The following is a 9,704-nucleotide window of genomic DNA, read 5'->3' as shown; positions in this document are numbered from 1 at the left end:
GGCCACACCCTAGGGAAACTCCCTTTACATTGGATCAGGGATGTGACCTGGGTAAAGGTGGTGTTACAATCCCACCCTAATCCTCTTTAACATAAAATTACAATCACAAAATGGAGGCCAACCAAACAAATCTGGGAATCATGGCCCAGCCAAACTGATACACACATTTTTGGGGGGACATAATTCAAACCAAGACAAGGAGCCTCTCAGCGTAGGGACCCCAGGTCCAAAGGATGTCCTATTCTCCTGGCTCTTGTTTCTTTCTTTCTTTTTTTTAAATTTTACTGTACTTTAGATGAAGGTTTACAGAACACATAGTTTCTCATTAAACAGTCAGTACACATATTGTTTTATGACATTGGTTAACAACCCCATGACATGTCAACACTCTCCCTTCTCGACTTTGGAGGACCTTTTTTTTTGGTGAAAATATACATAGCCAAAGATACAACATTTCAAAAATTTTTACATGTTCAATTCAGTGATATCGATTACATTCTTTCAGTTGTGCTGCTATTCTCGCTATCCTTTTCTAAATTGTTCCATCACCATTATCTTCAACTCACTGCCCCCTAGGCTTCCCATCAAACCTTTTGAGTTGCTGTTGTCAATTTGATCTCACATAGATAATTCTTTTTTTTTTTGAATTTTAGATGAAGGTTTACAGAACAAATAGTTTCTCATTAAACAGTTAGTACACATATTGCCCTATGACAATGGTTAACAACCCCATGACATGTCAACAGTGTCCCTTCTCAATCTTGGGTTCCCTATCACCAGCTTTCCTGTCCCCTCCTGTCTTTTAGTCCTTGTCCTTGGACTGCTGTGCCTCATTAGGCCCATTATGTTTTATGGGGCTGTCCAGTCCCCAGCTGAACGGTGAACCTCTGGAGTGACTTCACCAATGAGCTTAAAGGATGTCCAGGGGCCATACTCTCAGGGTTTCTCCAGTCTCTGTCAAGCCAGTAAATCTGGTCTTTTTTTGTGAGTTAGAATTTTGTTCTACATCCTTCTCCAGCTCTGTCCAGGACCCTCTGTTGTGATCCTGGTCAGAAGAGTCAGTAGTGGTAGCTGGGCACCATCTAGCTGTGCTGGACTTAGGCTGGTGGAGGCCGTGGTAGCTGTGGTCTATTAGTCCTTTGGACTGATCTTTTCCTTGTATCATGTTCTCTTCATTCTCCCTTGCTCCTGAAGGAGTGAGACCAGTGGAGTATCTTAGATGGCTGCTTATAGGCTTTTAAGACCCCAGACGCTACTCACCGAGGTAGAACGTAGAACATTGTCTTTATAAACTGTGTTATGCCAATTGAGCTAGATGTTCCCTGAGACTGTGGTCCCCACAGCCCTCCGCCCAGCAATTCATTCCCTTAGAGAGTTTGGATGTGTCTATGGAGCTTCCATGACCTTTCCTTGTAGAAGTTGTGCTGGCTTCCCCAGTATTGTGTACTAACTTACCCTTCACCAAAGTTACCACTTATCTATTGTCGGTTTAGTTTCCCCTCCACCCCTCCCATCCCTGGTAACCAACAAAGATTGTTTCTTTTTGTGTGTAAACTTTTTCATGCGTTTTTACAGTAGAGGTCTCATACAATATTTGTCTTTTTTGATTGACTTATTTCACTCAGTGTAATGTCCTCCAGTTTCATCCATGTTATGAGATGCTTCACAGATTCATCATTGTTCTTTATCGTTGCATAATACTCCCTTGTGTGTATGTACCACAGTTTGTTTATCCATTCATCTGTTGATGGGCATCTAGGTTGTTTCCATCTTTTTGCTATTGTGGACAATGCTGCAGTGAACATGGGTGTGCATACATCTATTCGTATGATGGCTCTTATTTCTCTAGGGTATATTCCTAGGAGTGGGATTGATGGATCGTATGGTGTTTCTATTTCTAGCTTTCTAAGGAAACGTCCTGCCTCTTGTTTCTTGGTGGTGTGAGATCCCCCTGACTCTCTGCTTGCTTCTCTCTTTTAAATCTCAAAGAGATTAATTTAAGACACAATCTAATGTTGTAGATTGAGTTCTGCCTCATTAACGTAACTGCCTCTAATCCCACCTTATTAACATCATAGAGGTAGGATTTACAACACATGGGAAAATCACATCAGATGACAAAATGGTGAACAATCACACAGTACTGGGAATCACAGCCTAGCCAAGTTGATGCATATTTTGGGAGGACACAATTCAGTCCTTGACAGGAGACATCGTGCCACCAAGAATGAAGAACCAGAAGGTGAGTGAGTCCTTTGGACCCACGGTCCCTGTGCTGAGAAACTCCTAGAGCAGGGGAAGATTGGTGATAAGGACCTTCCCTCAGAGCTGACAGAGAGAGAAAGCCTTCCCCTGGAGCTGGCACCCTGAATTTGGCCTTCTAGCCTCCTAAACTGTGAGAGAATAAATTTCTGTTTGTTAAAGCCATCCACTTGTGGTATTTCTGTTATAGCAGCGCTAGATAACTAAGACATATAGTAATACATGCTCATTATAAACAGAATTCAAACAGTACAGGTAATTATATTTTTGAAGTAGGTGCTTGTGTACAAGAAAAGCTTGACTAAACAAGAGAATCAAAAAGTACTGCATGTCCTGGATGCTGCTTTACATACAGCATCACATGTGATCTTCCCTACAGCTCCTGAGCGGTGCATATGATCACTTCTGCTTTACAGATGGGGAAAGTGGCACTCAAGTGTGGAGGGACGTGTCCACTATCCCACAGCAACCAAGTGTTAGTGATGTGATTCAGACCTGGGCTGACTCTACCCTGTTGCTTCCTCTATATGATGCTGCTCCCAGAGACTGACTTCAGGCAGATGGACAGAATAAGAGGGTGTTATGGATTAAACTGTGTGCCCCAAAAGCCATGTTGAAGTCCTAACCCGTATACCTGGTAAATATGACCCTGTTTGGTCATATTTTGTTATGTTAATGAGGCCATCCCGGAGTAGGGAATAGAGTGGATCCTAAACCTAATTACTTCTCAAGGTGTTTTACAAAAAGCAGAATAGACACAGAGACACACAGGGGGAAGACAGACACCATTTGCAAAGGAATGCCAAAGATTGCTGGCAGACACCAGAAACTAGAAAAGAGGCCCACAGAAGGTATTGACACGGCTGAGACCCTGATTAAGACTTTTAGCCTCCAGAACTGTTAGACAATAAATTTCTGTTCTTTAAAATCACCTACTTGTGATATTTTTTTTGTAGTGGCAGCCCTAGGTAACTAAGACGGGGTGAGAGAGTATTTTAGGCAGAGGTGACCAGGGAACTTGCCAGTGCCACTGAGCTTTGATCTTCTGCCCTCGTGGCCTTGAAGCCAGATTGCTGCTTTTTGTGAAAGGAAATTGGAGAAAATGGCAACAAATGATTTCGTGCCCTTCTTTCTGGCTTAAATGGCCTACTGGGTATTATTGCCTTTGAGGGGTTTTCTGTTATTGTTCATACAAAAAAGACAGAAGAGAGGTCCCTTAGTTAGGATGAGCAACCACACTACTTGATAAGTAGTCCCATCTGTTATACAATGTACATCACTAAAATGTGAGACCTTCCAATATGACAGGAAGGCTTGACTTTACCAAATCACCTGGCTTCTGCCACAGGAAGCCACTGGACTCCTTTCTTCGCTGACATAATAATAGCTAGCACTTATTGAGCATGTACCAGGCACCAAACTCTAAACTCTTTAAAGGAATTTACTAAACATTATAACAACCCTATGAAGTGATGCTATTATTATCCTCTTTTACAGATGAAATGCCCTTCTGACAAGCTCAGAGGGGTTAAATAACTTGCCCTGGATCACAGCAGCTATTAAGTGGTAGAACCAGGAGTCAAACTGAGCTCCGCTCTCTGAGATCTTTCAATTAGTTATTCACCACAGAGATAAGGTGAGTAGAACAGTCGTAGATGGACATGGCTTTACTAGCCTTAAATAAGTCTTTTCAATTTTAATAATTTCTTTCATCAGATACCCCTTTCCTAGAATTTGAATTTTGAGCAAAAAGGAAAAGGCTGCAAATGTTTGGCATTGCCCACTCCAGTGGTGGCATTGTGATCTGATGCCATTCCTGTACTTCCTATTTCCAGGGACTGCCTATGCCCCAGCAGTGTGCAAGCCCAGGTCTCCAGTCTTTGAATTGATTCTGAGAGCCCCTGGTCTCCTGTGATACCACCTTTGTTTAAATTAGGCAAAATCAGTTTCTGTTGTTTGTTACCAAAGATCTGTAAATATTGAAGAATTTTCTGTTAAACTTAAATGTAAATTTGTGGCAAGAATAATTGCTCTGCATTTCAGATATTTCCAGGAGGTCTGGAAATTGCAGGCCCTGTCACTCAGCGATATTCAGGCTGTGGAGTGACACAGACCTAAGCCAAATCCAGTGGGACATCTGCGACTCCTTTGCTTACTTATGTCCTCGGATAACTCTGAACCTCTCTAAGTCTCAATTTTCTTGTCTATAAAATGGGTATAATAATATCAGCCACACAGAATGGTTGTCAAGATTAAAGAAAATATACTTAGTAAGTGCTCAATAAACATTGGCTCTGATTGTAATTATAATCATGAAAGCTTGGACAAATTATGGTGCTGTGTTGAATCTCATCTGTCCTCAAATAACTAGGAACAGAGACTGAGAATAATAACAATAACAATAGTAGTAGCACACACTTATATGGCACTTACTATGTCCCAGATACTGTCCTAAGCATTCTATATATTAGCTCATTTAATCCTCACAACCACCTTATGTGGTGGTGGTGTTAGCTGTCATCAGGCTGACCCCCAACTCATAGCAACCCCATGTATAGTGGAATGAAATGCTGCCTGGGCCTGTGCCATCCCCATGATCTGTTGCAGATTGGACCTGTGATCCATAGGGATTTCATTGGCAGATTTTGGAAGTAGATCACCAGGCCTTTCTTCCTAGTCTGTCTTAGTCTGGAAGCTCTGCTGAAACCTGTTCAGCATCATAGCAACACGTAAGCCTCCACTGACATATGGGTGGTGGCTGCACATGAGATGCATTGACCGGAAATAGAAGCTAGGTGTCCTCCATGGAAGGTGAGAATTCTACCTTTGGACCACCACTGCCACCCCCTCCCCCCTTACCTCAATTTTACCAATGAGGAACTGAGGCATAGAGTGGTTAAATAACTTGCCTAAAGCCGACAGAAGCACTTGATTGCCTCTGATGTTTTCTGTCTGACAGAGAGGAGGCTGGGCAGGCAACCAACACTCCACCTGCTTTCTCTGCATCTCTTCTGCTGGTCTCAGGGAAGGCATTGTCATTGCACTTGGGAGGGAGGCCGCTCCATCCGTAGGCATGACTCATAGCTGTTTAACTGTGCTCCTGAATTTGTTCTTGGAGTAAGATTTCACTGTGTTTATCGCAAATAGACAGGCAGCTCTGTTTCCTGATAGTTCAACCTTTTTCTCATTGAATTACTCAACTTTGAGAATTGGGAGGCAGGCTGGAAGGGAGGTGAAGCAGGGTTAAGAGAGGACTCTGTTTTCAGCAAGTAATATATTCCCCATTAGCTTTTCCCACTTGTTGGGATGTACTGATATGAATGAAGATGGGCTACTTCCTCTGCCTTGGTTGGAGTTCTGAAGATGAGGATGGGCTTTCCTCTTGGGGAGTTGGCCCGTGTGCCAGGCATATGATCTGAGGCCAGAGGCAAGACTGTGGTGCTGGGTTTTGCCAATGGCTGCTTCTGGCTACACTGCCAAGAGAGATGGAGCAAAGCCATGTGGTGTAGTACATTGGGGTTTGAACAAGGAGTCAGGTGGAAGAGCTAAAGGGACTCCCCTTCATTGAGTTCCTCACCGTGGATGCACTTAGAGAATACCTCTCAGTATGTGTGTGGCGGGGGAGCCACTGCACACACACAGCCTACTGTGGTGGAGATACTCGTGTCACATTGAGAGGTTTTTTTTTTTAATGTGTTTTCAGTGAAGGTTTACATGGTAGTTTAGGTTCCTGTTCAACAGTTTCCACACAAGTTGTTCGGTGACATTTGTTACACTCTTCACATTGCGTGAACATTCTTATTATTTTTGTTCTGATTCTGTTTCCATTAATCTAGTTTCCCTACCCCCTTACAGTCTCATCTTTGTTTTAAAGTAATTGTCGACAGTTTGGTCTCATATAGGTAATTTTTTTTTAAAGGAGCACAGTACTTATGGGTGATATTAATTATTTTTTGAGCCAATTTGTTATTTAGTTACAAGGTGACATCAGGGGTTAGTTTCGGTTCAAAGTTTGAAGAGTGTCTCAGGGCAGTAGTCTCAGGGAGTCCTCTAGTCCCAAACAGCCTAGTAGGTCTTGTTTTAATTTTGTTTCTTTTAGGAATTTGAGGTTCTATTCCACATTTTTCTCCCATTCTATCAAGGTTCATCTCTTGTGGCCTTGTTTAGAACAGTCGGTAGTGGTAGCCGGGCACCATCTAGTTCTTCTGGTCTCAGGGTAGATGAAGCCATGGTTTGTGTAGACTTTTTATCCTGTAGACACATTGAGGTTTGATTTAGGGCAGAGATAACTTGAATAGAAAGATGAATATGATGCAAAGACAATGTGAACATGGAACTGATATGTTTGGATGATTGATTTTTGTGGGGCTGGAGAGAGAATAAGGAGTAAGTTATGATTTTGAGATTGAGAATTTGCAAAGCTTGAGAATTTGGAAAGGTGCTTCTGCCATTCACTGAAATGGGAAGCCCAGGAAGAGGTTAGATTGAGGGCAAGGATGAATAATAGAGACTTATGTTTTAGATTTATTGATTCAAAGCTTTGCAAGCTGTCCAGATGAAATGACCAAGCTATAGATGGAAATGCATGCTTGGAGTTTAGGAGAGAAGATAGGTCTGTAAGTAGAGTCCTGCGAGTCATCAGCCTAGAGGAAGATAGTGAAGCAGTGAGTGTAGATGAGATCCCACAGGGAGAATGTGTAGAGCAGAAAGAGAAGAGAACAAAGGGCTGGTCCTTGAGAAATACCTTCATTTAAGGGAGTGTTTTGCACCTTGGCTGCACATTGGAATCACCTGGGGACTTTAAAAGCTCCTGATGCCTGAATTTCACACCTGGGGATTCTGATTTCATTAGCCTGAAAAGCAACCTGGGCAACTGAATTCTTAAAGCTCCCAGGCTAAGGTGGAGAGCTATTGATTAAAGGAGATGACAGAAGAAGGATAAAGAAGGAGCCATCTCAGTAGTGAAAGGGAGAGTTAGAAGTGTTATCATTTGTTCTGTAACATTTGATGAGTGCTCAATAATAACACTACTGTTTATTGAACATTTGCTGTTTCAGGTCCTGTGCTGAATGCTTTATACACATCATTTCATTTAATGCTCGCACAACGTGATGAGATTGATATTCTTGTCCTTTTTTACAGATGCAAAAACTGAAAATAGGAGAAGTTAAGTAACTTGCCAAAAGTTAGACATCTAACTAAGAAGGGGAGCCAGGATTTGAACTTGGTGTTAAATGTCTTCAAAACCCTTGGAGGAGGAGGCCGAGCCAACATAGTGCTATAGACAGAAGCACCATGCTGTCCCTCTGCAGCAAAGACCAAAAAAGAACCAAAGTAAAACAGATACAAACATCAGTTCTGGAACCCTAAATGTCAAATGAAGGGATAAAGAACTCAATCAAGCACCGAATGGAATAAGAAACTGACAGAGAACAGAGAATGAGGAGAGCTATGGAGCGGAGGTCCTCTACCAGCTAATGTGGCACAGATTCACCATCTTGGACTATAGCCACCAAGGAATGCAGACAGGGAGTATGGGAAGGCAACTTCATGGAGCTCCCAACAGGAGACAGAGCACCTGGTAAGCAGGGATATACGCTTTCCCACCCCCCGCCCTTCTCTATGTGGCCTCCGCCTCTTTCCAGTGGGCCACAGTCACTTAAGAGACATCAGCTCACTGCCACCTGGGTCCACCCTGTCACCACCAGCCAGCTCCTTCAGCGCCATTTTTTTTTTGTGATTGTTATTTTGGCTTTTTTTGTTCTCTCTCTCTCCCTTGCTTCCTTTATGGCTCACAGCCTCCCTGGATCTGTGCCGCCCTCACAGGCCAGCTCTCTCAGCGCCGTATTTTTAATTTTTTGTTATCTTCCTCCTTTTCCATCTTCCTTCTCCCTCCCACCTAGGCCCTGTGCTGTCTCTGCCCCTTCCTGATGGGCTGTGTCGTGCTGCCCCAGCAAGAGAGATATCAGCTCATCACCACACAAATTCTGCCCCACCCCCAATGGCCAGCTCCCTCAGCACCATATTTATTTTGTTGTTGTTGTTTTTAGGTTTCTTCTCTTTCCCTTCTTTCCTTTACATTCTCCCACCCACCTAGCCTCGTGCACTGCCCATGCCCCTTCTCAACAGGTTGAGCTGCACTACTCAGCTAGAGAGCACACAGCCTCCCCAGGTCTGCCCTGCCCCCATCTGCCAAATCCTACTGCACTGCCATTTTATTTATTTTCTTCTCTTTTCCTTCATTTTTTTGTTTTTTGTTTTTGGCTTTCTTTTTGCTTCTGTTACTCTCTCTTCTGTCTTTCACCCACTTAGCTCCGCACATCACATCCTTTCCCTTTCCTCCTGCCTATCTGCACTGTGTGCCAATTGTCGCATCCCTGAGTGACACCAGTATAGACCCCTAGACCCTGCCCTGCACCCGTTTGTGCTGCAAACGACACATCCCCCCCGCTGGACCTGCCCTGCTGCACCATAGCTGAGTGACTGGCCCTGCGCATCTGGACAAGGTGGTGAGAAGTATTGTGCCCATAGATGAGCAAGCAACAAAACATGCCCAACCTGCCTGCCCAGACATAACCAAGTAAAACAGAAAAGCAGGACAGAACAAACAAATCTACAATCAATAACAAAGAAAATAATTCCTGAATGTCCCAGAGACAGCAGACAATATCAAAACATATAAAGAAAGGACAAGGTGGCTCCAGAAAGTGACCAAAATAAAATAGCAGATGACCTTCCAGTAGAAGAAAAGGCAATGGAACTACCTGATAGAGAATTCGAATGTCTAATATTCAGGGCTCTCCAAGAGATTAGGAAAGAGATGAAGGAAAATGCAGAAAAAAATAAGTAAAAAAAAGTAGTCAAAATCATGGAAGATACAAACAAAATCAGGGAAAACACAAAGCAATGGAAGAATTCAGGAAAATAATACAAAAGAATTCAGGAACAAAATATCAAAATAAACAACTAGAAATCATACAAAAACAGCAATTAAAATCCAAAAGGAAACAAGATTTCAGAAATGGATAGTGCAATAGAAGGTTTTAGGAGCAAATTTGAAACAATGGAAGACAGGATCGGTGAAATTGAAAACAAATCCTTGGATACCACTTTGAGGAAAAAGCAGAGAAAAGAATGAAGAAAAATGAAGAATACCTGAAAACCATGTGGGATACAATTAAAACCAAAAATGTGTGCGTGATCAGAGTTCCAGAACAGGGGGAGAAAACAGAAAACAGGGAGGATCAGTGAAGATTTTCTGACAGTAAACTTCCCTAATATCATGAAAGATAAAAAAGCTGAGCATCCACACCTATGTTCATGGCAGCATTGTTCACAATAGCAAAATGATGGAAACAACCTAGATGCCCATCAACAGATGAATGGATAAACAAACTATGGTACATACACACAATGGAGTACTATGCAACGAGAAAGAACAA

The sequence above is a fragment of the Trichechus manatus genome, unplaced genomic scaffold (genome assembly GCF_000243295.1).
Source record: "Trichechus manatus latirostris isolate Lorelei unplaced genomic scaffold, TriManLat1.0 scaffold00054, whole genome shotgun sequence".
In the NCBI taxonomy this organism is placed as follows: domain Eukaryota; kingdom Metazoa; phylum Chordata; class Mammalia; order Sirenia; family Trichechidae; genus Trichechus; species Trichechus manatus.
Note: the sequence above shows the minus strand (reverse complement) of the source record.